Source organism: Canis lupus, chromosome 10, assembly GCF_003254725.2.
Source record: "Canis lupus dingo isolate Sandy chromosome 10, ASM325472v2, whole genome shotgun sequence".
In the NCBI taxonomy this organism is placed as follows: Eukaryota; Metazoa; Chordata; class Mammalia; order Carnivora; family Canidae; genus Canis; species Canis lupus.
This window is the reverse complement of record NC_064252.1, coordinates 25,793,918-25,820,786: the sequence shown is the minus strand read 5'-3', so window position 1 is coordinate 25,820,786 and position 26,869 is coordinate 25,793,918. Positions and strand designations below refer to the sequence as shown.

The 26,869-nt window shown below is 41.4% G+C and overlaps 1 protein-coding gene across 5 annotated transcripts in view; it reads left to right on the top strand.

The window, feature by feature from the left end:
* Window positions 1-1,161: 1,161 nt before the first annotated feature.
* Window positions 1,162-26,869, top strand: part of TNRC6B (trinucleotide repeat containing adaptor 6B) — a 243,814-nt gene continuing 218,106 nt past the window's right edge. For 4 of the 5 annotated variants that reach the window (XM_049115268.1, XM_025459179.3, XM_049115257.1 and 1 more), the window contains exon 1: window positions 1,162-1,399. The gene's annotated coding sequence lies outside the window, so the exon portion shown is untranslated. Of the gene's footprint in view, window positions 1,400-1,446; window positions 1,536-26,869 lie in introns of those variants that run through there. The other variant, XM_049115258.1, reaches the window with a different exon arrangement.

Genomic DNA, 26,869 nt, shown 5'->3' with positions numbered 1-26,869 from the left:
AGAAAATAAACACAGAAGTAGATGGGCTTCTGGTCGGGAAACACCAAGATGGTTTACTTTAGGGTGGGGAGGAACGGGTGCCAGGGAGAAGGCGGTGGCGGCAGTAACAACCTCTCCGTAACTTTAGTCTCCCACAATGTCACCTCCAGAGACTGACGGGGGAACTTGCTTTCGGAATGAAACGTTTTTAAGACGTTGTGTTGGCAGGCAGGTAAGATGCGGGACGAAGGGAGAGGCGCCAGTGAAAAAGAGCGAAGGCTCTGGAACCAGCCTCCTAAGACCAGTGCCAGGTTCACCAATTACTTTCTATCTAGGTGACCTTGGGCAAGTGTCCTAATTCTCTTTAGAGCCTTCGTTTCTATCTGTAAAATTCAGAGAATGTAAAACCCACAGGTTCAAACAGATAATCCCTGTAAAGGACTGAGGACAGTCGTTGGCACAAAGGAGGCACAAAATAAACGACAGTCAGTATCATCGTCAGCTGCGGGCCAAACGACCGGAGTCCCCCAAACTCCCAAGCAAACAATTACCCGGAGCACGGAGCATCCAGGTCTGACTGACGCGCCTCCCGGCCCAATAAGGTACCGGGAAAGAACTCTGTGGAGTCGAACCAATGGCACCAGTCCTTGTTGTTGGACGGGGCTTCTGGCCGTTCCGCCAATAGCTTGAAGATGTGACTAAGGACTGACGTTCTGACGGTCCAATGACGCACAACCAGCCCACACTCAGCACTTCGAAGGGGATAAATCAAGGAGCCGGCGCGTATAGATTCCGTTATTAGGCAATACTGGATGGAGAGAGGAGCTCAGGGGAGACAGCGCGAGGGCGAGGCACCCATGAGCTAAAAAAAGAAAAAAGACGATGGTTGCGCCAAGTGAGCTCGGCCGCCATCATGCTCTAGTTTCCCCTTCGCCTCTCCGGGTCCGCGACCAAGGAAGCGGCCTCTGGGATGCTGAGGGGGTGTGTCCCCGAATGATTGGCGCAGGCGGCTCAGCCAATCCTAGCTCGTCAAACGGGAAGCGCTTGGCCAATGAGGGGCGACGGCAGCGGCGAGGACTCGGAGGGGCGGAACAGCAGCTTGATGGGCACAAGCGCCAGCCAGTGAGAGCCGGAAGCATCCTCCCTGCGGCCAATGGAGTGGGGCTCTGGGCGGGCCCCCGAGTGTTTGTGTTGTGGTTTTGGGGGAGGGAGGCGGAGGGGAAAGTTTGTTTATTTTGTTTTTAGTTTCTGGGGTCCCCGTGTTTCTGGGAGGTGAAGAGGGAGGGAGTGACCCCCCCGCGCCCCCTCAGTCCCCCTACTACGTCGCCTCCATAGCCTGCGGAGAAGCGGGGACCGCGCGCATCGCAGCGCATCGCCTCACAGCGGAACGCCGCGCACTCGGAGCCGGCGCGGCTCGGCGGTGAGTGAGGACCGACGGCCACTGCCGCCCTTCCCCTCCCCCGCGCACCGCCCAGTCCGAGCGGGGCGGCCGGGTGGGCGAGGACGCCCGCGGGAGCGCGCGGCGCGGGCCGGCCTGTCAAGCTGAGGCGCAGCGTGTGCGTGTCCTCGCGAGTGAGCGCGCGCGGCGGGGACAGGGCCGGAGGGGGCGGGAGCGCGCGCGGGCCCCGGCGGGGGCGGGGGCGGCGGCAGCGGCGGCGGCGGCGGCGTGGAGCTCGCGCTCCGTGGGGGCGGGCGTGCGGTGGGTTTGACCCCGGGTCGGGGAGGGACGCGGGCGACGTCCCGCGCGCAGGGCAGGGGCGCCCCGAATGGCGGGGCCGGCGGGCGGGCGCGCGCGGCTCTGGGCGTCACGCGCCGGCAGGTGTGAGCTGGGGGAGGGCTTCCGGGTGGGCTGGTCGAGTCGGGTTCGCTTCCCGTCGCTGGGCGGGGGGGCGCCTCCAGGGCGGGGAGGGGCTCCCCGTGGCGGCGGAGAGCGGGGGGCCCTCGGAGGCGCGTCGGGCCCCCTGCCTGGCTGGGGGGCAGGTAGACGGAGGCGTCAGGCCCCCGAGCGCCCCGGTGGCTGCCTGCGCGGCACCGCGGGACCTGCGTGGCAGCGTGGACGCGTTCCCCTGATTAATCCGGGCCGGGGAAGGGGGTGTCGCGCCCCTCATCCCAGAGCCCTGCGGCGTGGCCACCTTCGAGAGGCTGTCCAGGCTTTCCACGAGGAAATGGGACGAGCCGGCGCCAGGAGTGTTTCCTGTCTCCCCCTGAGTTGGCATCCCTTGGGTCCAAACCAGTGGGTTTGTCAGCCCACGGAGGGCCAGATACCCCAAAGTGGCCGAGGTCGCCCCGTAACCGTAGCTGCTTGTTGGGCATCTTAAGTAAGGACCAGCCCATCCTCAGTTCTCTAGGCAGAGTGTGCCGACCTCGGTCTCAAGATTCCTTGCTTCTTCGTGGATCCTTTGGCTGTTTTATTACTCTTTAGCATCTATGCTAGAAATTGTGCGAGGAATAAGACGAATTTCAAGTTGGTCATTTGTATTACAGTCTAAGCGAAATTATGCAACAAAATTGGCGAGAGGTATTTCTCCATAGTGAATAAAACGTCATTGGTTGCCTCCCCGCACCCCAGGAGTTAAGCGTATAGAAAGAAGGTGTATAAAAATCTCGCATCTTAGCATTTTGTGAAAGTTTAACAATAGAGGCTATTTCCTTCATAGTTGTGGGGACTTTCAATGGACCATAGCTTCCTGTTGATTTGGAGAAGCATCAATGATCTTGGCTTTGAGAATATATTTATTGTTTTGGTAATGTTATGTAAATGCCTCTCTAAAGACAGAACTTTTAGCACGTTGGTTTGCACCTCTACAGCGTGCTGTATCGCTGTGGGTAGGTAGTGAGAGGGATATGAATGTAGTAGGTCCCTACATTAAGGAATCCAGAACACAAATCAGACTGGCTTGGCCCGCTTGGGACAGACACAGCAATGATGATAATGCTGCCTTTATATTTTCTTGGTTCTTGGCCTTCTCTGAGTGCTTGTCCCAAACATCAGCATTTGAGCAGAATAGTTTGTGATAGGATTTAAGAAGAAGAAATTACCAAGCTGCATTTCTGAGGTAGCATATCAATGCCATGCCTTTGAAAAAATATTTTTTTTCTTCATTCAGATAGAAGCACTTAAAAGTGTTTTAAGTCAGAGCAATACCATTTGTTGAAACGATAGTAATAATGTTAACTGACATTTACTGCATGCATCTCACATGCCAGCCTCTATGTATTTTTTCCTAATCCTTACCGGAAGCCTGTCACATAGGTGTCATTACTGTTTTCTGGATAAGAAAAAGACCCTCTAAGAGCCTCATGGCTAGTAATTTTAAGGGATAGGTTTAGTTTTAAGTGTGTCTGTTTTCAAAGCCTGTGCTTATTCCATTTTGCCTCCTAAATTATCCAGAGGAAGAAAGGTAGAAAGGACACTGAAAAGTAGAAAGGAAAAGAAATAGGAAGTGCCACTGGTGATGAAGTTGTCCATACCTAAGTTAAAAATTTAATGTTGGGCAGCCTGGGTGGCTCAGCGGTTTAGTGCCTGCCTTCAGCCCAGGGCCTGATCCTGGTGACCTGGGATGGAGTCCCACGTTGGGCTCCCTGCATGGAGCCTGCTTCTCCCTCTGCCTGTGTCTCTGCCTCTCTCTCTCTCTCTCTCTCTCTCTCTCTGTCATGAATAAATAAATAAAAAATTTAAAAAATTTAATGTTAAGTTAAACTCATTCTTCATTTTTAGAAATTAAGAACATTTTTACAAAATTACATCTAAGCTTTGTTTCCATTTCTTCCCTATTTGATTTTTATAAAGATGAATAAAAATGCATTTGATTCAGAAGGTCAAGGCTTTCAGAGCCCTTTGTGCAAATCTCCACTCCAGTACCTTGCTATTGTGAGAAATCCTGTGCTCTGGATCTTCCAGGGACCAGGCGTTACTCCCTTTGTATCTAGGATAGTGCTTGGTACATAGTAGGAGTGCAGTAAATGTTAGCTAAGGAGCAGTGTTAAAAATGTAATCACTTTGGGTTTGTTTTAGCAGCTTTAGTTTAATGGGACAATAAGAAAGTAAATAGTTTACAGCCCAGGTGGCTCAGCGGTTTAGCTCCGCCTTTGGGTCTCCAGGATCGAGTCACACGTCAGGCTGCCTAAATGGAGCCTGCTTCTCCCTCTGCCTGTGTCTTTGCCTCTTTCTGTGTGTGTGTGTCTCTCGTGAATAGATGAATAAAATCTTAAAAAAAAAAAAAAAAAAGTAGTTCATGTGCAAAATGCATGCTCTAGAAGAATACTGAAATGGAGCAACTTGTGGAAGGTTGGCTCTGCCAGTTTGCTAGATCTCCCAGTTCTCCTTATCTGTTTGAGCTGTGTGCCATTCTGTTCTTCTTTTCACCTCCGGGAATTCTAAAAGAGGAGGCTGTACTGACTGCTTCCCTTCAGTGCTCAAGTTATTCTTTGAACCTTTGCAGCTTGGCTCCCAACCTTAATACTCACTGAGGTTTTTTCCAAGGTTGCCAATTACCTAATGGTTAAAATTCCCAGAGCATCTTTTCAGGATTTATCCTGTTATGTCTCCCTGCAGTAGTCCTTTTAACTACCTCCACTCCTTAAAAAAAAAAAAAAAAAAACTATTTAAAAAATAACAGTAACATTAGCTCTTGGTATGTATACATGAATGTTAGTTACCTTGTGCATAGATTCATGTAACCACCACTATCAGGATACAGACCAGTTCCATAATCCCCCCAAAATTTCCTCAGACCATATTCCTTTTGATTCCCCTTCATCCTAACTTCTATCCCAGAGATAGATAAACACTAAGGGTCAGAATTAGGCCTCTTTTGTTGTTTTACTTTTCTCTGTCTACTGGAAAATGTTAGTTTTGGGACTTCAAATTATCGCCTTTGTATCTGCTAACCTGCATATCCATGTCTGACCTTTCTTCCATACTCTAAAATGACATCAATATTTACCTGCTGGAATTCTTCACTGTTGCTTCATACTCAATGTGTTTAAAGTTTTGTTCAACTTTGCCTCCTAAACCAGCTCTTCCATCAGATTTTTCTGTATTTTTTGGTGATGCCGTCCTCCTTTCTTGCAACCCTGAAACACTCAGAGGGCCTTATAATAAACTCTTATCCCAGACCTGGAATCCTGCTGCTCAGCTATAGATATTGGCTCCTGCCCTTTGCTACTGAGCTGGCTCCCATTCAGTAGTCTGAGCGGAGCACAGGTAATTGGAGTACTTAGAACGCCATCGGGATTGGACTGCTTCTCTGGTCTGAACCTCTTATGGCTTCCCATTGCCCTGAAGTCCATCTAGGATTTTATATATATATGTAAAAAAAATATGAATTTTTTTTTAAATTTACTTATTCATGAGAGACACAGAAAGAGGCAGAGACATAGGCAGAGAGAGAGAAGCAGGCTCCATGCAGGGAGCCTGATGTGGGACTCGATCCTGAGACTCTGGGATCACGCCCGAGGCAAAGGCAGATGCTCAACCTGAGCCACCCAGGCGTCCCCCATCTGGGATTTTATTTTTCATCCTTTGAGGCTCTGTAAGATCTGGCCTGTGCTTGCCTCTCTAACCTTCTCTCATCTCTTTTATGGCCCACCCCACCCCCCTTTCTGATGTCCCAATTACTTGGTCTTACTTTCAAATTTTTTCAACCAAGCCTTTTGCAGGCTCAAGGTTTTTGTACAGACCACTCTCCTGGCTTGGGCTGGTCCTCCCCAGCTTCCTAATTTTCACCCACATAACATCAGGGTTCAGATTAAATTGCCAATTCATCAGAGATGCTTTCCTTTATGACCGCCCACCACCCTCAGTCAGACCCTCAGGTCTTTCAGAGCTCCTCTTCCTTTTTCATAGCTCTCACCACAATTTGTGATTCAGGACCATGTCTGTTTTGTTTCCCGTGTCTCTAGAGCCGAGCCAAGTATCAGGCGTACAATAAACTCCCAGCAAATATTTGTTGCCTGTGTTGTGAATCTGGATTTTGCTTTTATAATTTACTGTTTTCTTGTAGTTTCTGGTAGCCTTGCTTTCTACTTCCTACCTTCCCTGGGACTTGATCTCACTGTTGGTAGTCTATTTCAGAAATAGATCTGAAATTGCTGAAGAGGACACTGATCCTGTTCTCCTTCTGAATTGTACCTCTGCCTGGGAGCCCCTACCACTGAGTCACAGTAGATCTAAACTGTGGCTGACTTGCTAAGTCCACTGAGCAGTGCACCTTGGTTGTTCAGGCTGGGGCTACTGCTTGCAGCTGTTTCTTTGCTCACCAACCCCTGCTCTTTATTTCTTCTTCCTCCCTCTACCCAGCCTACAACTTCTAAAGACCTTGTATATTTTCCGGCTGAGCCTGCTTACCCTTTGACATTTGCCAGCCTTTTGACATTGACAACTGCCTCTAGTGTCTTGACCCTACAGATTGCCCCCACACTAATCGTCCTGAAACAGTGCTTGTTTATGTTTCCTGCCCCCTCCCCAAGTCTACCACAGGCACTTAAGTTTGAAAACCTTCAGTGGTGTTTCATTGCCTAGAGGGTTTAAACTCTTTAGCTTGTTATTTCAAGCACTTTGGACTAACACTGTCCAATGGAAGTAGAATGCAAGCCACAAATGTGAGCCACGTGTGTAATTGTAAATATTCTAGTAGCCACATTTAAAACGTTAGAAAGGGTAAAATAGATTTTCAGAAAATTTTATTTACTTCAATATATCGAAGATATTTTATGTAAACATGTAATCAGTAAAATTATTGAGACGCTTTACATTCCTTTTTTTCATATTAGGTCTTTGAAATCTGGAATGTATTTTTCACTTCATCTCCATTCAGACTACATTTCTTTCTTTTTTTTTCAGACTACTTTTCAAGTACTCAGTCGCCACCTGTGGCTAGTGGCTACCCTGTTGGATAACACAGCTCTAAACCACATCCTTGACATAGTTGGGAGAGCTATACCTAGATATACCTAGGTAATTCCAGGCACTAGCCTTTTGATTACTGTATTCCTCTGTCTACAACCAGATCTTCATCCAAATATGCTAACCTTCCTTGCTTGGGAATCCCAGGGTATCTTATCCCTAAACTTTACTTCTCACCATTTCCTCTGACCCCTTAACCTTATTTTTGTGTGTGTCACTGTTTTTCCATATAGCAATTACTTATAATATTTACCAGTTTGCGTTATTATCCAAAGTAAAGTTAAAATATATTTTTTAAGATTTTATTTATTCATTCATGAGAGACACACAGACACACAGAGAGAGAGAGAGAGAGAGAGAGAGAGAGAGGCAGAGACACAGAGGGAGAAGCAGGCTCCATGGAGGGAGCCCAATGTGGGACTCGATCCCGGGACTCGGATCACGCCCTGGGCTGAAGGCGGCGCTAGGTTTAGCCACCTGGGCTGCCCCAAGTTAAAATATTTTAATAACTGATATTTACAAGGCATGGGCACTGACCAATGGAAATAAGTGCCTGCTAAATTAGAATCGATGGCAACTGTGTATAGCTTCTGTGTTCTTATCTGTGTGTACCTACTGAATTACAGCTCTTACTGTCTGGGTTTTGTATTGTTGGCTTCCCCCATAAGACTCTGAGTTCCTTGAAGGCAGGCATTTGTCCTACTCATCTTTACATTCCTTACAGCTCCTGTCCTGGCCTATAGTAGGCAGTCTACAAATATTTTAAATAAGTGAACAAATGCAACCTTAATATCTATTTTTATTCTATGTTCTATATTTTATCTTTCCAAATAGAAACTGAAATATAAGTCCTTTCAGGACAGAGATCATGGATTATGAAGGAGTATATGGAATATTGTCTTGATTGTCTTCATAGGAGCATTTCTTCTGAATGAAGATTTGCTTTAAAAAAATAACTCTTGAAAAAAAAAATAACTCTTGGGGGGAATCCCTGGGTAGCTCAGTGGTTAAGCATCTGCCTTTGGCTCAGGGTGTGATCCTGGGGTCCTGGGATCGAGTCCTGCATCAGGCTCCCTCTGGGGAGCCTGCTTCTCCCTCTGCCTATGTCTCTGCCTCTCTCTCTCTGTGTCTCTCATGAATAAACAAAATCTTAAAAAAAAAACAAAACCTCTTGGGGTGCCTGACTGGCTCAGTTGGTGGAGCATGTGACTTGATCTCTGAGTTGTAAGTTCAAGCCCCACTTTGGTGTAGAGCTTCCTTAAAAAATAAAATCTTTTTAAAAAAATAAAAAAAAAACTGTTTGGGGGCATCTGACTGGGTCGGTCTGTAGAGCATGCAACTCTTGATCTTGCAGTCCTGACTTTGAGCGCTATGTTGGGGGCATAGAGATTACTTAAAATGTTTGTTAGTGCCCATTGGTGATGGTTTAAAAGTTGAATAAAGATTAAAATAATAATAACTATTTAGATATTATTATGGGTTTTCAGGCTGAGTCAGAAATGAGGTTGGGCTTTCATTTAATGAGACTTATTTTCTTTGTGGTTTGTAAACTGGCTCAGAAAACAACTTCAAAAGAGCTCCTTGGAATTAATGCATGCTCTTCCAGAGTTAGGAGCACAGTTGGTTTTGGAAAGGCACTGTGCTAGGAGTTAAAAGTCCTGAGTTGGTTTGTATTGCAAACATCTGCTTGAGTACATACCATGTTCAAAGCACGGGAATGAATGAGAATTCAAAAACTATAATAGTATGGAAAAAATGTCCCTTTAACACAGAGGTGAAATGATTAATTCTTCGTAGGAAGAATTATATTTTACTCCATTATATTTTACTCATTTCTAGCATGGACTACAGTACTTTATCATGTTTCTAGGTCTCTCTCTCACACTGGATTATAAATTTCTTTAGTGCAAGACTGTTGTATTCATCTCTGCATCCTTAAACACATACTTGTACTGTGCCTGCCATACTGTGCCCACTCAAATGTATATTGAATAGATCACTTCAAATTACTTAGCTTTGTAAGACCTCAGTTTTTCTTATGTAAGTAGGAAATTCTCTCCTCCAGAGAATTATTGAAGCTGCAACAAGAATAATCTTTTAAAACTATGTAACTATTCTATATATATTATACCTCAAATGTAAAACTTTACCCAGAAAACAAGTGTAAATCTGATATTTGTCCCCTACTTAAAACTGTTCCTAAAGTGCAGGTGCCTGGGTGGCTCAGTGGGTTAAGTATCTGCCTTCAGCTCAGGTCATGATCCCTAAGGTCCTGGGATCGAGCCCCACATTGGGCTCCCTGCTCACTGGGGAGTCTGCTTCTCCCTCTCCCTTTGCTGCTTCCCCTGCTTGTGCTCTCTCTCTCTCAGTCATTCTTTCTCTCAAATAAATATATAAAATCTTAAAACAAAAACAAAACTGTTAATGAGTCCCCAAAGCCCTGCCATCCCTCTTTTGGAATATAAACTTCATGAAAAGAAATAACTGGTCTCTCTTGTTCAGTGAATGAAGACCCTACCTCATTTCCTTCCAGTCTCCCTTTTGCTGCCTGAACTCTTACCATAATGACCCTATTCTGGTTCCTGAAAGGCATATTCTTGTCCACTCAAGGTCTCTTCCTAGCACTTGATGTTCCCATACCCTGGAAGGCCCCCCACCTTGACCTTAGTTGATGCCTCTTCAGTCCTCCAAATTCAGTTTATATGTCACTCCTTTAGTGACTTCCTAATCATCCCCACCCCAGAGAAGATGTGCTACTTTTATTTTTTAAAAATACTTATTTTTAAATAATTTCTACGCCCAACATGGGGCTCAGACTCAGCCCTGAAATCAAGAGTCACATACTTAACCAACTGAGACAGCCAGGCACCCTTAGATGTGCTCCTTTTATTATTTTTTTATTTAAATTTTTTCAGATGTGCTCCTTTTAAACACAACACTTAACAGAATTGTAATTAAATAATGACTTAATTAGTGTAGTATCTTTGCTACAACATAGCTATGTGAATAAAAATACCTTATCTGATGTGTTCACATTTTGTATAACCAGTGTCTAGCACTGGAAGTTGCACATAGTAGGTCCTCATAAATGTTTTTCAAATGAAGGTAGGAAAGAGAACTAAAAATAGAACATAAAAAAGTAGTCATTCAAAAAAAAAAAGTAGGGGTGTCTGGGTGGCTCAGTGGTTGAGCATCTATCTGCCTTTGGCTCAGGGTGTTATCCTGGTGTCTGCGATCAAGTCTGGCATCAGGCTACCTGTGAGGAGCTTGCTTCTCCCTCTGCCTGTGTCTTTGTGTCTCTCATGAATAAAAAAAAAAAAAAACAATAAAGAAAGTAATTTTAACAGTTTAAATAAATATATGGGAGCAGGGAGGGGCTCGCCTTTTTAAATTGTCTCCAAGTTCTTCTTTAAAAAAATTTCTAGTTGTAATCAGTAAACATTTTAAGATTACAGAAAGAATATTTGTTTTGTTGTTTCTTAAAAGATTTTATTTATTTATTTGACAGAGCATAAGAAGGGGGAGTGGTAGGCAAAGGGAGAGGGAGAGGCAGGTTCCCCACAGAGCAGGGAGCCTAATGCAGGCTGGATCCCAGGACCCTGGGGTCATGACTTGAGCCAAAGGCAGACACTTAACTGACTGAGCCACCCAGGCACCCCCAGAAAGAATATTGTTATTAAATTTGTATTTGTCTGAAAACCTTACTTATTGTAGAGTTAGTTTTAATCCTTATTAGTAGAAATGATCAGAATTGTTATTCCTTTTAAAATCTTATGGGGTACCTGGATAGCTCAGTTGGTGGAGCACGTGACTCTTGATCCCTGGTTGGTAGGTTTGAGTGCCACACTGGGTGTAGAGATTACTTTTTAAAAAATCTTACGGGAACCCTGGGTGGCTGAGTAGTTTGGTGCCTGTCTTTGGCCCAGGGCATGATCCTGGAGCCCCAGGATTGAGTCCCACATCAGGCTCCCTGCTGGGGCCTGCTTCTCCCTCTGCCTGTGTCTCTGCCTCTCTCTCTCTCTCTCTCATGAATAAATAAATAAAATCTTTTAAAAAAAATCTTAAAAAATAAAAATAAAATCTTTTTATATGCTTGTGACAAGGATGACTACAGTTTCACTGAACGTTTGTGTGTGTACCATGTGCTGAATGCTGTTACAAGCTGGGACTACAGGATGGGGCGCCTGGGTGGCTCAATTGATTGGTATCCTTCTCTTGGTTTCTGCTTAGTTCCTGATCTCAGGGTTGTGGGATTGAGCCCTGCAGGGCAGGCTTAGCGCTTAGCTGGGAGTTGACTTCTCTCCCTCTCCCTCTGCCTGGCCCCCTGCTTGTGTATGTGTGCTTTCTCTCCCTCCCCCCCCCCCCTTAAAATAAATAAGCCTTTAAAGAAAGAGGAATAAAGAAAGTAAAGGAAGAAGGAAGCTAGGACTAGAAGAATGAGATGAGAAGAGATCTTTGCTCCCAAGGAGTGTACAGCTGCAGGAGTGAGGCAGACTTGGACACAGATGAGTGCTATTTGGTGTAATAAGAGCTGTGATAGACATATAGGGGATGGGGCAGAGGGGAAGGAAAGTCCTCAGTACAACGGGAGGTCAGAAAGCCTTTCCAGGGAACACTTCCAGTAAGTCATGGTAGAAAAGGGTACTTCAGGCTGAGGGAGCAGCATGTGCAGGCTCAAAGGAGTTCATTTAGTATATGGAGAAGATAGCTAGCACAGTGGTATGCTTCATACAGCTGGTCTGGGGTACGGGGCCAAGGGCTGACTGTGACCTATCAGACTCAGACTCTTAGATTACATCGTATTTCAATACTGGAAATGGTTTTAGGAATAATGATGTGAGTCTGTATATTTGAATTCATAAAGGTGTTATAATGTACCATTCAGTGTCAACTATACTTAAAAAAAAGAGTAGCATTCAAAGATTAGTCATAAACCAGAATGATGCTTGTCAACTGTACCTATAGCCATGCAAATGATATATCAGAGCTAGAATGTGGTGACTCATTTAAGATTATCTGTAGGAGCAGAGAATAAAGGAAGTGACCTCTTGCTTGACTGCCTGAGGTGACTGCTGATCTATTTCATGAGGCCCAGATTCTAAACCAGTGAAAAGGATAAGATCAGAAAGGAGTACCCAGAAGAGCCTCTGGATATGTGTACATTTCTACAGCTTGAAGGTTGTTACATATCTCTAAATATCCAATTGGCTTACTGAACTAGCATTTGTTTAATTTGATTCTTGACCAGAATTCAAGAAAGGAAAATTCACTGACTGGAAATCTAGCATTTCTTCATTTTACTTCTCTTTAGTTCAGCAGTTCTTTGCTTTCTTGTCCCCTTCCACAGCTTTTTCTCAGTACTATTACTCTGAAGTAGCATGTCCTTTTCCCCAAACCACCCCATCTCTTGCCATCTTTCTTTCTATAATCACTAAGTTGTTTGCAGTTGTAGGATGCCTGTACTTTGTTGGTTAACCAGTGTTTTCTCAGCTTTGCATGTTCAGAGTTTGATATTTTTCAGAATGAGAGGTGGTTAAGCGCTGGAAGTGGTGGTGACACTCGGAAGATGCTAATTGACCCATTGCTACAAATTCTGTGTGTTCATTTATTGACCTAGATTATAAGGGGTGAAAGAGACAATGGATGGTAGGGAGAATAACAGCAGTGAGTATAGGTTATTTCAATATGTTTGGAAAGGGGCACCTGAGTGGCTGTCTGACTCTTGATTTTGGCTCAAGTCATGATCTTGGGGGTTGTGGGATTGAGCCCTGTGTTAGGCTCTATGCTCAGCGAGAAGTTTGAGATTCTCTCTCCCTCTCCCTCTGCTCCCCCACCTCGTCTCCTTCTCTCTCTAAAATAATAAATACATCTTTTTTAAAAAGGTGTTTGGAAAAGGAAGGAGACAATGAGAGCAAGGCAAGGTTGAGAAGACAACATGTTAAGGTGAGATAGAAAATCTGCTTAAATATGTGTAGCAAGGACCCAGGAAGGAAAGAAAAATGGAAACTGCTTGAATGGGGAAGGTAGCAGGTAATCCATAGCCCAAGGCCACCAGATTCCTCTCAAGCGTATAGGTGGAGTGATAATCCTTAGAAATTCCTTGTAGTTCCTCAACTAGAGAAAAGGGAGAAGTCAGGGTTCTTTCTTGGTACCTTGAGCTCAAAACAAGCTTATACTGTTCTGGCACCCAGCAGAATGGTTTGTACATTACAGGTATAGACAGACATTCCAAGAGATAAATTCACAGAATGGAAAGAAGATATTGATTATAACTTTTTTTTTTAAGATTTTATTTATTTATTCATAGAGACACAGCTAGAGAGAGAGGCAGAGACACAGGCAGAGGGAGAAGCAGGCACCATGCAGGGAGCCTGATGTGGGACTCGATCCTGGGTCTCCAGGATCACACCCTGGGCTGCAGTCGGCGCTAAACCGCTGCGCCACCGGGGCTGCCCTGATTATAACTTTGAACTTGTTCTAGTTACTGGATCACACTGTGTTTTATGATGAACACCTTTATTAATCTTTTATTTAGTGAGTAGGACAGACTACATTGTATTCTTTTCCTAAAAGTGTTAATTTATTAAATGTATATATTTAAAATATACTACAATTTTTAAAAAATATATTTTATTTATTTATTTATGAGAGATGCAGACAGAGAGGCAGAGACACAGGCAGAGGGAGAAGCAGTCTCGCTCCATGCAAAGAGTCTGATGTAGGACTTGATCCCAGGACTCCAAGATCATGCCCTGAGCCGAAGGCAGATGCTCAACCGCTGAGCCACCCAGGCATCCCACCACAATTTTTATAATGCTGTTTTGGTATGTCTTTTAAAAACCATATTGAGAACCTCAAAATGTGGAAGTGGACCAGGCGTCCTAACTTAGGCCCAGGTCAGTATATCAAGAGAAATGTTTTGAGCGTCTGCAGGATTCTGATATGGAAGGAAGGAGATATAAAGAAAAAGATGAAAACTGAAGCCCTCCAAGGAGCTAGATATTTTTCCTCCTGTGAAAATCTTGCAGATGGTGTCTCATGTTCAGTAGTATCCTCTTCGTGAGATCTTTTACCCAGATGTATATCTCTGTGGAACTTCTGAATATAGAATCTCTGCACTTAGATGTACCAACAGATTTTAAAATAAATCTCTTCTTAACTACTCTTTTGTCAACCTTTTCACTATAAACGTTTTATATTTTTATACCAAAGTATTTAAAATTTATGATGTTTTTATTTTGCAGTTTGGCTCTGTCCCCTTAAACCAAAGACTATACTATACTGCCGATTCCCACTTATACCACGCAGGTGGATCTGTGGATGGTATAGAGAGAGGAGGGCTTTTTATGCCCTCACGTTCCCACTCCTGAAACACAGACCCAGAGGGGAAAACATTACTTTTAAAACACCAAGAGAATTAGTGAAAAGGCTCTTTGTAGAAATAACAAAAACAAAACAATAGAATGAAAATGCAAAACGCATCACATTTCAAGCCAGTAAGGGCTGTTTGAAAACTTTAAAAAGGGGACCCTGTGCCCCACACACAGCTTGTGAGTCGGCCTCAGCACATTGTGACACCGCCCTACGCTTCCTGAACCTGCCAGAGCCCGGCTCAACACTGATGTTTTGTGTTTGCTTTGGAAGCGGATGCTCTCTAGACTTTTATTTACTGTACTTAACAATGCGTATTTAATGTCATTTTCTTGTTTTCCTTTATCTCCCGAAGACTTGGGAATTGTCACTCAGGATGCTTTTCTGGCAGGTCAGCCTGGATAGGTACCTCTGCTTCATCTCCCTTAAAATTTGTTGACGCTATAGAGTCCATCACTGGTTAACCCACCCTCCCAATTCCTAAATCTTGAAGTCCTGAAAGGTTGAATCTTGGAATATTTGCCATATCCTTTCGCTCCTTTCTCTGTGGCTTTGGACCTTGAGTCTTTCCTTTTTTGTTGCCATGCCACCATCCTGATTCTAAGTCATCCTCAGGCTATGGCTGGATTATTAAAATAGCTTCCTGTCAGTTGTTCTGTTCCTAGTTTCTCCCCAGAAAACATTTCCTACATGTTACTTTCTTTTGTCAACCTGTGCATTTTTTTTTTAAGATTTTATTTATTTATTTGTGAGAGACACACAGGGAGAGGCAGAGACATAGGCAGAGGGAGAAGCAGGCTCCTTGCAGGAAGCCGGATGTGGGACTCCATCCCCAGACCTCAGGATCACACCCTGAGCCGAAGGCAGACTCCCAACCGCTAGCCACCCAGGTGTCCTAACCTGTGCCTTCTTATTCTACGAAATCCAAACACCTGTGTTTGAGCCCAGCTGCTTTACTGCTTCCATCCATCAACTCTCGCTCCCTACTTTTGAATCTTTGCTTTTTCCCCATATAATCTTTTCTTTATTTTCCATACTTTCCTCCCTTTTTGTTCTCATACTTTATGAAAGGCTATTCCTTACATAAATAAAATATTCTCCCAGCTTCTGGCTTCCAAACCATTTTGCGTCTCACTCTCAGAAAACCTTCTCCAGACTGTTTTCCTGGAAGCCTTTTTTTTTTAAATTAAAGTCCTCTTTTGGGACACCTGGGTGGCTCAGTGGTTGAGCATCTGCCTTTGGCTCAGGGTGTGATCCCAGGGTCCTGGGATCGAGTCCTGTATCAGGATCCCCAAAGGGCGCGTGCTGCTCCCTCTGCCTATATCTCTGCCTCTCTCACTTGTCTCTCATGAATAAATAAAATCTTAAAGAAAAAAAAGCCCTCTTTCATTTGGACACAGTTTGCTTTCATCAATATGATTGAATGAACTGAATAAATAAACTTTGTTAGTTTCATTCATCACCTTTAGTGGTATTTTTGTTTTTGTTTTTTTAAGATTCATTTATTCATGAGAGACACAGAGAGAGAGAGACAGAGGCAGAGACATAGGCAGAGAGAGAAGCAGGATCCCTGTGGGGAGCCCAATGTGGGACTTGATTCAGGATCAAGGGATCATGCCCTGAGCCGAAGGCAGACACTTACTCTCTGAGCCACCCAGGGGTCCCTTTGGTGGTATTTTTGTTAATTCTTTTGGTTGGTTGGTTGGTTGGTTTTACATATACAACTATATCATTTACAAAGAAAGTCAGTTTTGCTTTCTAACCTTCAAATTCTAATTCTTGCCTTATTGTGCTGGCTAGGACCCCAAGTACCATGCTGAATAGAAGCATGAATGGCTTCCTCGCTTTTTTCCCTGACTTAGTGGGAAACCATCCTACCATTAAGTGTGATTTTAGCTGTATTATCCCTGGTTACTTTGTTACTACTCAGCTGAATACTAGAGGGGTCCCCTTGCAGATCTGAGTTGTCTGCATAGCGCTTTCCTCTCTAGTACTGTACACTGTAAACTCTCACTGCCTTGGCTTTCCCAGAATCTCAGCTGCATCTCCTCAATTATGGCAGTCTCTGAATTCCACTTAGGTTTCCCCTGCCTGCTTGGTGGCCTGGAATCTTTCCCTAGGCAGCTTGCTGCAGGGCTTACCTTGTTTGTTTACCATCTCTTAGGGATCACTGTCCTCCTTTGCCTGATGTTCAGTGTTTTGAAAACTGTTGTTTATATATTTCATCCAGTTTTTTAAATTTCAAGGGTACATCTGACCACTGTTACTCCATCTTCCCTGAAAGTGGAAGTCCTGCCTTTTCTTAAAACATCTGAGGAATTATTTAGGAGTCGCTTCCAGAGTATGAGATACTCTTTGGAATTTCCGTAGAGGAAAACCTTCATTCTTTCAAGGTGGATTTGGTTTTAGGGAGCAACCAAGAACCATTTTTCAGGTCTGGTTAAATTATTTGTCTGGGCAGTACTGTTTGGGGACCAAAATGAGTTCAAAATATGGAGGCAGATTTCCTTGTGTGATTTGTAAACTGGTTTGGAAGCAAAATAGGAGTTACAAAATATTTTCAGTGGTGGCAACCTGATTAAGATAAATACCTATAAAACTTCTTAGAAGTACATATCTTGAAAGATAACTTACTTTTGACTGTTTCTATATGTTGATTGGTATATATTTAGTATCAGTTTATATTTACGACTTGGACTTAACTGCTTCTTAGTAAGCTTTCTTAAACTGTTTTTATGTGATACTCTCTCCAACTTGACTATAAACTCACTGACCTCTGGATACTTGTGAACGTTGTCTCACTTATGGTGTACTCAACTGTGGAAGCTCCTTAACTCAGAATAGTTAACTAACTTGTAGTTAACTACAGTTAACTAATAGTTAACTAATTTGTAAGGAAACTATAATCACCTTGTTAAAATGCATTGCATGGTATAAAGGATGTAGAATTGGTTTTGATACCTGTATGGCATTATTAATACTTTCATAATTTAAATTTGAAGTTATTCATATAAGATACTGAATCCCAGTAGCATGAGCACACACCTATATCTGTCTGAGGTGGTAGGAATTATGTGAATGACCTAGTTGAGAGAGGTGCCTTGAATCTGGATCTGTTAATTAATTAACCAAGGACTATCCTTAAAACCTACTAGACTGGTATATATGCTACATTGTGTGCACGGTTCAGTGCTGAAAATTCTTTTCCCATGGCCCGTGTTCGCTAGCACCTGAAGGGCCCATTGGTTCCACCCTCAACTCCTATTAGAAAATATGGGTTTTAAAAAATATTCTTAATGGATTGAATTATTAGATTTTTTTATCTTTGAAATTGCCTTTTTAAAATTTCCTGTTTTTAGTTAACTGACTTTATAGCTTTACAGTTCTTTTATAGTAAATCTTATAGCAGAGAGTTTGGTTATTCTTACTTGGTGTCCTCTTGGCTTGCTCTTTATCCTTGATATTCTCACATTTAAATTCTTATATATAACGTAGACTTTTTATATCCTAACTTACCCTCAAATTTTTAATTTTTAGTTTTAATTATTGTAGAATTCCACATTCTATGTTAGTGGTTTTCACATCAGTGATGTTTTTGTATATACTATTTCTGAGGCCCATATGTATTTCATCGGTAGTGAAAACTGCAATTTAGTAAATAATAGTGGTAAAGATGGCCTTATCCTTCCTCTCTAGGCTATAGGAACACCCAGTTTTGCTACTAATGTTGCTTTAAGGTGTGTTTTCAGTTATTTTTCAGTCTTTAGGGGTTTTTTTAAATAAAACTTTATGAGAGCTTCCTTTAGACAGAAATAATTTGGGGTTCTTCTGGATCCCACACATTTATTAAGAAGTTTTCATTGCCTTCATATCTACCAGTTGTGAAATGAGGTTCCTGTTTGGTGGCATTGTTTCTAGCATTTGTTAGTTCTGCGAGATTGGGGAGGGAGGGAGAATTGGTGTATAGTTAAAAAAAATTTAACCAATTTTGTTTTATGTAGATACAATGGTTTAAAATATGTTTATTAAAATGTTGATTCTGTCCCTATTTTTATGTGAAATCTTCTAAATTACACTGCATTGTAATTAATTATAGGTTCTTAGTAGTCTTATGTCTTAGTTCTTGCTTTAATTTGGCCTTTCAGTTTTCTTTCCATAATAGAGACCTTTGAGTTTTGTAAGCTTTGTTATCATTTATCATTTAGTGAGATATAATAGAATTGATACATAACTGAGCAAAAATATACTTTTCCTTACTTGTATGTGTTCTGTTTTTTGACTTTTATTTTGTGTTCTTTTCCTTGATAACTACTTGGATTATGTGACTTCATTTTGATTTTGATTCTTTTAATAATTTAAATTGGTATTTGTTTGCTTTTAGAATTTGTACTTCTTTTTGATACATAAAAAAAAATCTCATGCCATTTGTTTTGTTTTTTAAACATAGAAAAAGCATATTGACAGGGATATGCTTTTTTTTTTTTAAGATTTTATTTATTTATTTGATAGAGAGAGGAGCACAAGCAAGGGGAGCGGCAGACAAAGGGAGAGGGAGAAGCAGACTCCCCACTGAGCAAGGAGTCTGATGCAGGGTTGGATCCCAGGACTCTGGGATCATGACCTGAGCTGCAGGCAGATGCTTAACCGACTGAGCCACCCAAGCACCCCAGAGATCTGCTTTTTTAATTTTACTGTCTTTACCCCATTCTGATACTACCCTCGTGCCAAAGGTGATACCACCCTTCTGATTTTAATGTTGCCTTCAGACAGAGATTGAATTAAAGTAATGTTGAGGTAGTATAAAATGTCCTAACTGGAGTGTGTGGCTGGCACAGTTCGTTGAGTATTCAAATCTTGGTTTTGGCTCAGGTGGTGAGATGGAGCCCCGTTTTGGGCTCCATGCTCAGCACTATTTGGCTTGAGATTCTCTCTCTCCATCTCTCTCTGCACCTAATCCCCTTTGCTTGTGCGTTGCTCTCTTCCTCTTTCTCAAACAAATAAATTTTTTTAAATGTTCTAACTAATAATGCAGTTATAGACTTACAGATATTCAAAGAGTAAGTTTTTAGAAAAATTAATTAGTTCAAATTATAAGAATGTTTTCAGGAAAAAATTAACATATTTCAGTGGAGGTTGACAGGACCATTTTAATAAAAAGCCATTTTTAGGTTCATAGTCCTTTATCGGAAACTATAAGGACCATCAGTATTTTAGAGTTCAGAGATTTTTCTTTTATTTTTAGAAAGCTAATAAGATGCTTTTACCATATATTATGTAATGCCCCTGCAGAGTCAAATAGTCAAATACGTTAATATTTCGGCAGCCAAAGCTATGACTATTCTTACTTTAGTGGGTAGACTATAAATAGTCTCATGTCAGTTCAGGTCAGATATTGCTGCCAATTAAGTTCAGATCAAGTTTTTCTTCTAGATGAATTACAGAAAACGGGTGGTTTTCAGAAGTTTTTGGATTTGGGAATTGTGGCTAAGGGATTATGGACCAGTATTTACGTTCTTAGCTCTAATGTTTGTTACTTTTGTTACCTTCAGAAAGTGAAACCTGCTTTCCTTTTTTTCTCCTACAGGATATGAGATTAAATCTGTTTTCTACAGGCCAGTTAATAGAAATTAGGACACCTCTTCACAAAGCTTGATCCCTTAGGCGGCTGTCACTGTCACGTGGCACCTCTACACTTCTCTGGCTTTATGTTAAGAATCTCTTGGTTCCTTTCCCCATTCTTCTTTCAGAAGTGCTTTGTGGTAATAAATAGTAAGGGAAAAGGATTTAAAATGTGCTGTACTTCACGTAAAATATATCCTGTCTCATATAATAAGGTTTCAGAAGGAGCAGCAAGCTTTCTCTGGACTGACCTTTCCTACTATCAGCTAGTGTGGTAGCTTTAAAAATAAATCTTTCTGAAAGGAATCCATGCTTATGGTAAAACAAAAATCCAGTGGTACAAAGTGTAGGTAAAAAGTAGTTTTCTTTTTCTTTTTTTTTTTTTTTTAAAGTTTTTTTTTTTATTTTATTTATTTATGATAGTCACACAGAGAGAGAGAGAGGCAGAGACACAGGCAGAGAGAGAAGCAGGCTCCATGCACCGGGAGCCCGACGTGGGATTCGATCCCCGGTCTCCAGGATCGCGCCCTAGGCCAAAGGCAGGCGCCAAACCGCTGCGCCACCCAGGGATCCCTAAAAAGTAGTTTTCAAAAAAAAAAAAAAAAAAAAAAAAAAGTAGTTTTCTTCTGCCCTATGATATCCCTTACCCAGTCAATTTTTGACCACTTGTTTTATAGCTTTTCTAGGGGTTTAGATACTTTTTGGTTTGTTTGTTTTATTTTGTTTTTGTTCAGACATTCCAGGGGACAGTTTGGGAAATTCCAGTTAGGCATTTTAACCCCATTTGGACTAAGTTTGTGTTCATTATGTGTTAAACTATGGAGATGGTCTTGTCTGTTCTAGCTAGCATGTATAAGTTTTATTTCTAGAACTATTTATTCAAACTGCATCATTATGAAATGTTAATTAAACACATTTTTAGTATTAATTGTTCCAAATCCAGAGTATCTGAGTATGACCTATATGCAGAAGTAGAAGTAACAACTTATTGATTTATTTAGCAAAAAATGATTTTTAAAAAAGATTTTATTTATTTATTCATGAGAGACAGAGAGAGAGGCAGAGACACAGGCAGAGGGAGAAGCAGGCCCCATGCAGGGAGCCCGATATAGGACTCGATCCTGGGTGTCCAGGATCATGCCCTGGGCTGAAGGCGGCGCTAAACCATTGAGCCACGCAGGCTGCCCTAAAGAGCACTTTTAAGTAGGGTGTTAGCTCATTTGCCAAGTAAGTGGTTCTCAAGGTAAGCATGTGGGCAGTGGGATGCAGATGTGTTCCCAGTCATTCCCAAGAATACTATTGAAATTGTTTATGGTCTTTTTGTTTGTTCTGTTTTTTGTTTTTGCGTTTTGTTTTGTTTTGCTTTTAGAAAGGGAAAGAGAGAGAGAGAGCCACAGAGGGAGACGGAAAGAGAGAATCTTAAGCAGACTCCATTCTGGGCCTCGATCTCAGAACCCGGACATCATAACCTGAGCCAAAGTCAAGAGTCAGATGCTTAACTGAATGAGCCACCCAGCAAAATCGTTTATGTTTTTAAGCCCTGGATAAACATAAGAGCATAATGCATCTAAACATGAATGTCCTCCTAGGAACGTGTAAAGTTTTGTTTTATATGGAATCCTGATTTTTTAAAAAAAGATTTTATTAAGTAATCCCTATACCCAACATAGGGCCTGAACTTAACCCTGAGATCAAGAGTCTCACTCTACCGACCAAACAACCTGGTGCCCCTGGAATCCAGATTTTTTATTCTTTAGTTCAACAAACATTGACTACTAATACTATGTGAAGAACTGGCTTCATCTTAAAGAGAGAATGTTGGGACATTCCAGGAGACTGTCCAGAGGTTGCTAGAAAAAACCCCAAAAAACTGAGAACCACTTTTCCTAAGTCATAATGAGGCTGCCAGATGTACCTTTTTATTTTTTATTTATTTATTTTTTTTAAAAGATTTATTTATTTATTTATTCATAGAGACACACACACACACACACACAGAGGCAGAGACACAGACAGAGGGAGAAGCAGGCTCCGTGCAGGAAGCCTGACATGGGACTCGATCCCGGGTCTCCAGGATCATGCCCTGGGCTGCTAAACTGCTGCGCCACCAGGGCTGCCCTGGATGTACCTTTTTAAATGAGGGTGTGCCTAATAAGTATTGGCTGAAATGTATTCAACTGAAAGTCTCAAGTTGCTTGGTTCTGATTCTCTAACTTACACTTCCCTCACAGTACCCGCTCTCACTCCTGCTGCCCCCACATGCATAGGGTCTGGTTTTGTGTGTGTGTGTTTTCCCAGTCCTTGTACCTGGCACCATATACGGGGAACAGAAGAAATAAGTAGTCATCAGTGTTCCATGCTGCCTCTTTGCCAGGTTGGAGCTTTCAGATTTCTTGTTTTTGTGGAATGCAAACAACTATAGACTGTGTTTTGTTGTTGTTCAGTGAAGGTCAAGGACACTGTCTTTGTCCTCTCCTCCTGGAGCCTTGTTAGGATTCAACACAATGTTGAACAGGAGCTTCTCTGACAGCAGCTTCTCTGATGGAGCTGGGAACTGTGGGAGCTAGAGATTTCTAAAGACTTTATGGCAAAGCTTTGGCTGATGAAATGTAAGAATCTAGGTAGGGCCTCTTTCCTTTCAGTGGTGTTTTGGAGGTGCTGGAAACATACACACATGCCTTTGAAATTACAAAGAGCCTCTGGTCATTAAATGAAGGAAAAAATGCCGGTTGATGAAAGGAAACTTGACTATAAAATGTAATAGAAAAAAACTACTGTTAAGTGGGACTAACATAAAATAATAAGCAAAAGTTTGCCATAAAGTCAGGCAAAGAAAATAATCTCAAGTAGTAAAAAGCCAATTAGCAAATTGAAGAATAAAAAATATCAAATTTAAAAATAGAGCTGATTATCCTAGGCAGCTATGTGGATAACTTAGAAGAGTAATATAATTTTCTTCTATGATAGGAAATGGTAAGTAATTCAAGCTAATAATTTAAGAGCAAATAAAGGTATTTAATATGGAGAAACTTTATCTTGACAGTATTTGAAACCAGTACATTTAAAGATGGTAAAATATTTGTTATTATGAATTTCAAAAAAAAAGATGTTGACATATTAAGCATATGTTTGTAGTTAATGCAGATTTTAAATTTTATGTGCATCATAAAGCTATTCAGATTTTTCTATTTTGTCTTATATTAATTTTGGTAATTTATGTCTTTCAAGGAATTTTCTTATTTCATCAAACTTGTGTAGTGTTTTGCCATAAAGGTGCTTATGACTTTTTTTTATTATATTAATGCCCATAGGATTTGGAGTGGAATGTTCTTTCCTTCATTTCTGATACTGGTAATTTGTGCTTTCTTTCTTTTATTCTTTAGCTACAAGTTTATCAATTTTATTGATCTTTTCAAAGAATCAGCTTTAAGTTTTATAGATGTTCTCTATTGTCTTGCTGTTTGTTTTCTGTTGTTGATTTCCAGTCTTTATTGTTTCATATTATTTGCTTTGGATTTAACTGGCTCTTCTTTTTCTAGATTCTTAGAGATAGAAACTTTGGTCATCAATTTCTTTTTTTTTTTAATTTTTAAAATTTATTTTATTTATTTTTTTAGGTCATCAATTTCAAACCTTTTTTTAACTAAAGATTTATTTAATTATTTGTTTATTTATTTTAGAGAGAGAGCACGCACGTGCACGTACACACAGGTGGGAGGGGCAGAGGGAGAGGGAGAGAGAATCTAAAGTGGACTCAGGGAGAGGGAGAGAGAATCTGAAGCGGACTCCGTGCTGAATGCAAAGCCCAATACCAGGCTGGATCCCAGGACCCTCAGATCATGACCTGAGCCGAAACCAAGAGTAGGCTGCTTAACTGACTGTGCCACCCAGGTGTCCCAAGCCTTTTTTGTTTTGTAATAGAAGCATTGTATGCTATAAATTTCTCTCTCTGTCTCACTCATTTTAATACATCATTTTCAAAATATTTTCTAATTTGGTTTGTGATATCTTCTTTGAACCATATGTGACATATAAATTTATTTCTTGGGGCAGCCCTGGTGGCTCAGCAGTTTAGCGCTGCCTTCGGCCCAGGGCCTGATCCTGGAGACCTGAGATCAGGTCCCACATTGGGCTCCCTGCATGGATCCTACTTCTCCCTCTGCCTGTCTCTCTCCCTTTCCCTGTGTCTCTCATGAATAAATAAATAAAATCTTAATAAAAAAAAAATTAGGGCAGCCTCTGTGGCCCAGCGGTTTAGTGCCGCCTTCATCTTGGGGTGTGATCCTAGAGACCTGGGATGGAGTCCCACGTCATGCTCCCTGCACAGAGCCTGCTTCTCCCTCTGCCTGTCTCTCTCTCTCTCCCTCTCTCTCTCCCTCTCTCTCTCTCTCTCTGTCACGAATAAATAAATAAAATCTTTAAAAAAATAAAAATAAGTTACTTCTTAATGTCCAAATTTCTGAATTTTCCAGATTTTTTTGTTACTAATTTCTGATGAAACATTCTCTTATGTTCATAGGACACATATTATGTGGTTTCAGTCTTTTAAGATCTATTTAGGCTTGTTATGGTTGTTTTATGTGTGTCGGAAAAGGATGTGTGTTCTATTTATTATCCTTTGGTATAGTATGCTATTAATGCCAATTAAGTAAAATTAGTTAATAGTGTAGTTCAAGGGCAGCCTGGGTGGCTCAGCGGTTTAGCTCCGCCTTCTGCCCATGGTGTGGTCCTGGGGACCCGGGGTCGAGTCCCATGTCGGGCTCCCTGCGTGGAGCCTGCTTCTCTCTCTGCCTATGTCTCTACCTCTTTCTCTCTCTCTCTGTTTCTCATGAATAAATAAAATCTTTTCTAAAAAATAGTGTAGTTCAAGTCTTATGTGTCTTTACTGATTTTATTTCTCCTTATTAATTTCTGGGAGGAGTGTTGGCATTTCCAGCTATAATTGTGGATTTTTCTATTTCCCCTTTCAATTTGGTTCTTTTCTACTACGTGTATTTTGAACCTCTTCATGGTGAATTGAGCCCTTTATAATTATAAAATGCCTCTGCCTCCTTTTCTCTGTGGTAATATTCTTTGTCTTGAAATATGCATTATGCGAGTCTGTTTCCATTTAACATGGTCACTTCAGCTTTCTTATGGTTAGTGTTTGCATGGTATATCTTTTTCTATCCTTTAATTTTTTAAAAAGAGATTTTATTATATTTATTATTTATTTGAGAGAGAGAGAGTGAGCGTGCACACAAGGGGGGGGTTGCGGGAGGGGCAGTGAGAGAGGGACAAGCAGGCTACCCGCTCAGCAGGGATCATGACCTGAGTTGAAGGTGGCTGCTTAGTGGACTGAGCGACCCAGGTCGCTCTAATTTTTAATTTTTAACCTATGTATGCCTTTTTTTTTTTTTTTTTAATTTTTTAAGTAGGCTCCACACCCAACGTGGAGCTGAACTCGGGGCTTCATTTCATGACTCTGAGATCAAGACCTGAACTGAGATCAAGAGTTGGATTCTTAACCAACTGAGCCACCCAGGCACCCCAAAGTTTTTTCTTTTAGATAGCAGATAGGTCATGGTTGTTTTTTTTTTTTTTTTGTATTCCAGTCTTACCGTTTGCTTTTTAATTGAAGCATTTAGACCTTTTACATTTATTTTTATTTTATTTACTTATTTTTTACATTTTATTTATTTGACAGAGAGAGAGAGAGCATAAGCAGGGGGAGTGGGAAAGGGAGGAACAGACTCCCCACTGAGCAGGGAGCCCAATGCAAGGACTTAATCCCAGGACCCTGGGATCATGACCTCAGCTGAAGGCAGATGCTTAACTGACTGAGCCACCCAGGTGCCCCTACATTTATTTTTAATATGGTTGGGCTTAAGTCTGCCATTTTGCTATTAGTTTTCTATTTATCCCATCTGTTTTATATTCTTTCCTTTTTCTTGGCTTATTTTTTATTACTTTTTCACTATTCTGTTTCCTCTCTTAGCCTATTAGCTATTTTAAATCTTTGTTTTATTTTTATAGTAGTGGCTCTAGGGTTTAAAATATGTATCTTTAGGGATCCCTGGGTGGCACAGCGGTTTGGCTCCTGCCTTTGGCCCAGGGCGCAATCCTGGAGACTCGGGATCGAGTCCCACGTCGGGCTCCCGGTGCATGGAGCCTGCTTCTCCCTCTGCTTCTCCCTCTGCTTCTCCCTCTGCCTATGTCTCTGCCTCTCTCTCTCTGTGTGTGACTATCATTAAAAAAAAAATATATATATATATATATATATGTATCTTTAACTGCCCTAAAATAATATGCTGTTTTATTTACAGTGTAAAAAACTTTATACTTTCATTTTCCTCAACTTTGGGCTATTGTCATACCTTTTACTTCTGCGTATATAATAAACACCACAATTCATGTTACTATTATTGCTTTTAATGAAAAAAAAAGTCTTTTACATTTACCCACATATTTGCCAGTTCTGCTGCCCTTACTGATTCTTTTGTTTAGATCTAAGTTCCCATCTGTATCATTTTTTCTTTAGCCTGGAAACCTCAGTATTTATTGTAGAAAATATCTGCCGGCAATGAATTCTCTCATGTTTTTTTGTTGAAAAATCTCAATTTATCCTTCATTTTTAAGTGGCATTTTTGTTGGCTGTCAAGTTTTAGATGGACAATTTCTGTTTTTCTGCATTTTAAGATGCCTTTCTATTGTCATCTGTCTTGTGTTGTTACTCATGGAAAGTCAGATGTTCTTCTTAGCATTGTTCACTTCTGTCTAGTTTGCCTTTTTTTCTCTGACTGCTTTATATGGTTTTCTTTCACTGGTTTTTAGCAATTGGATGATAATTTGCTTTAGATAGTTTTCTTGGAGTTCTTCAATCTATGGGCTTAGACATTTCAACAAATTTGGGAAAGTTTTAGCCTTTAATTCTTACATATCCCCCTCTCCACCAACATACACACACACAAACAGCATACATTTTTGGGTTCTGAAATTACACATAAGTAAAAT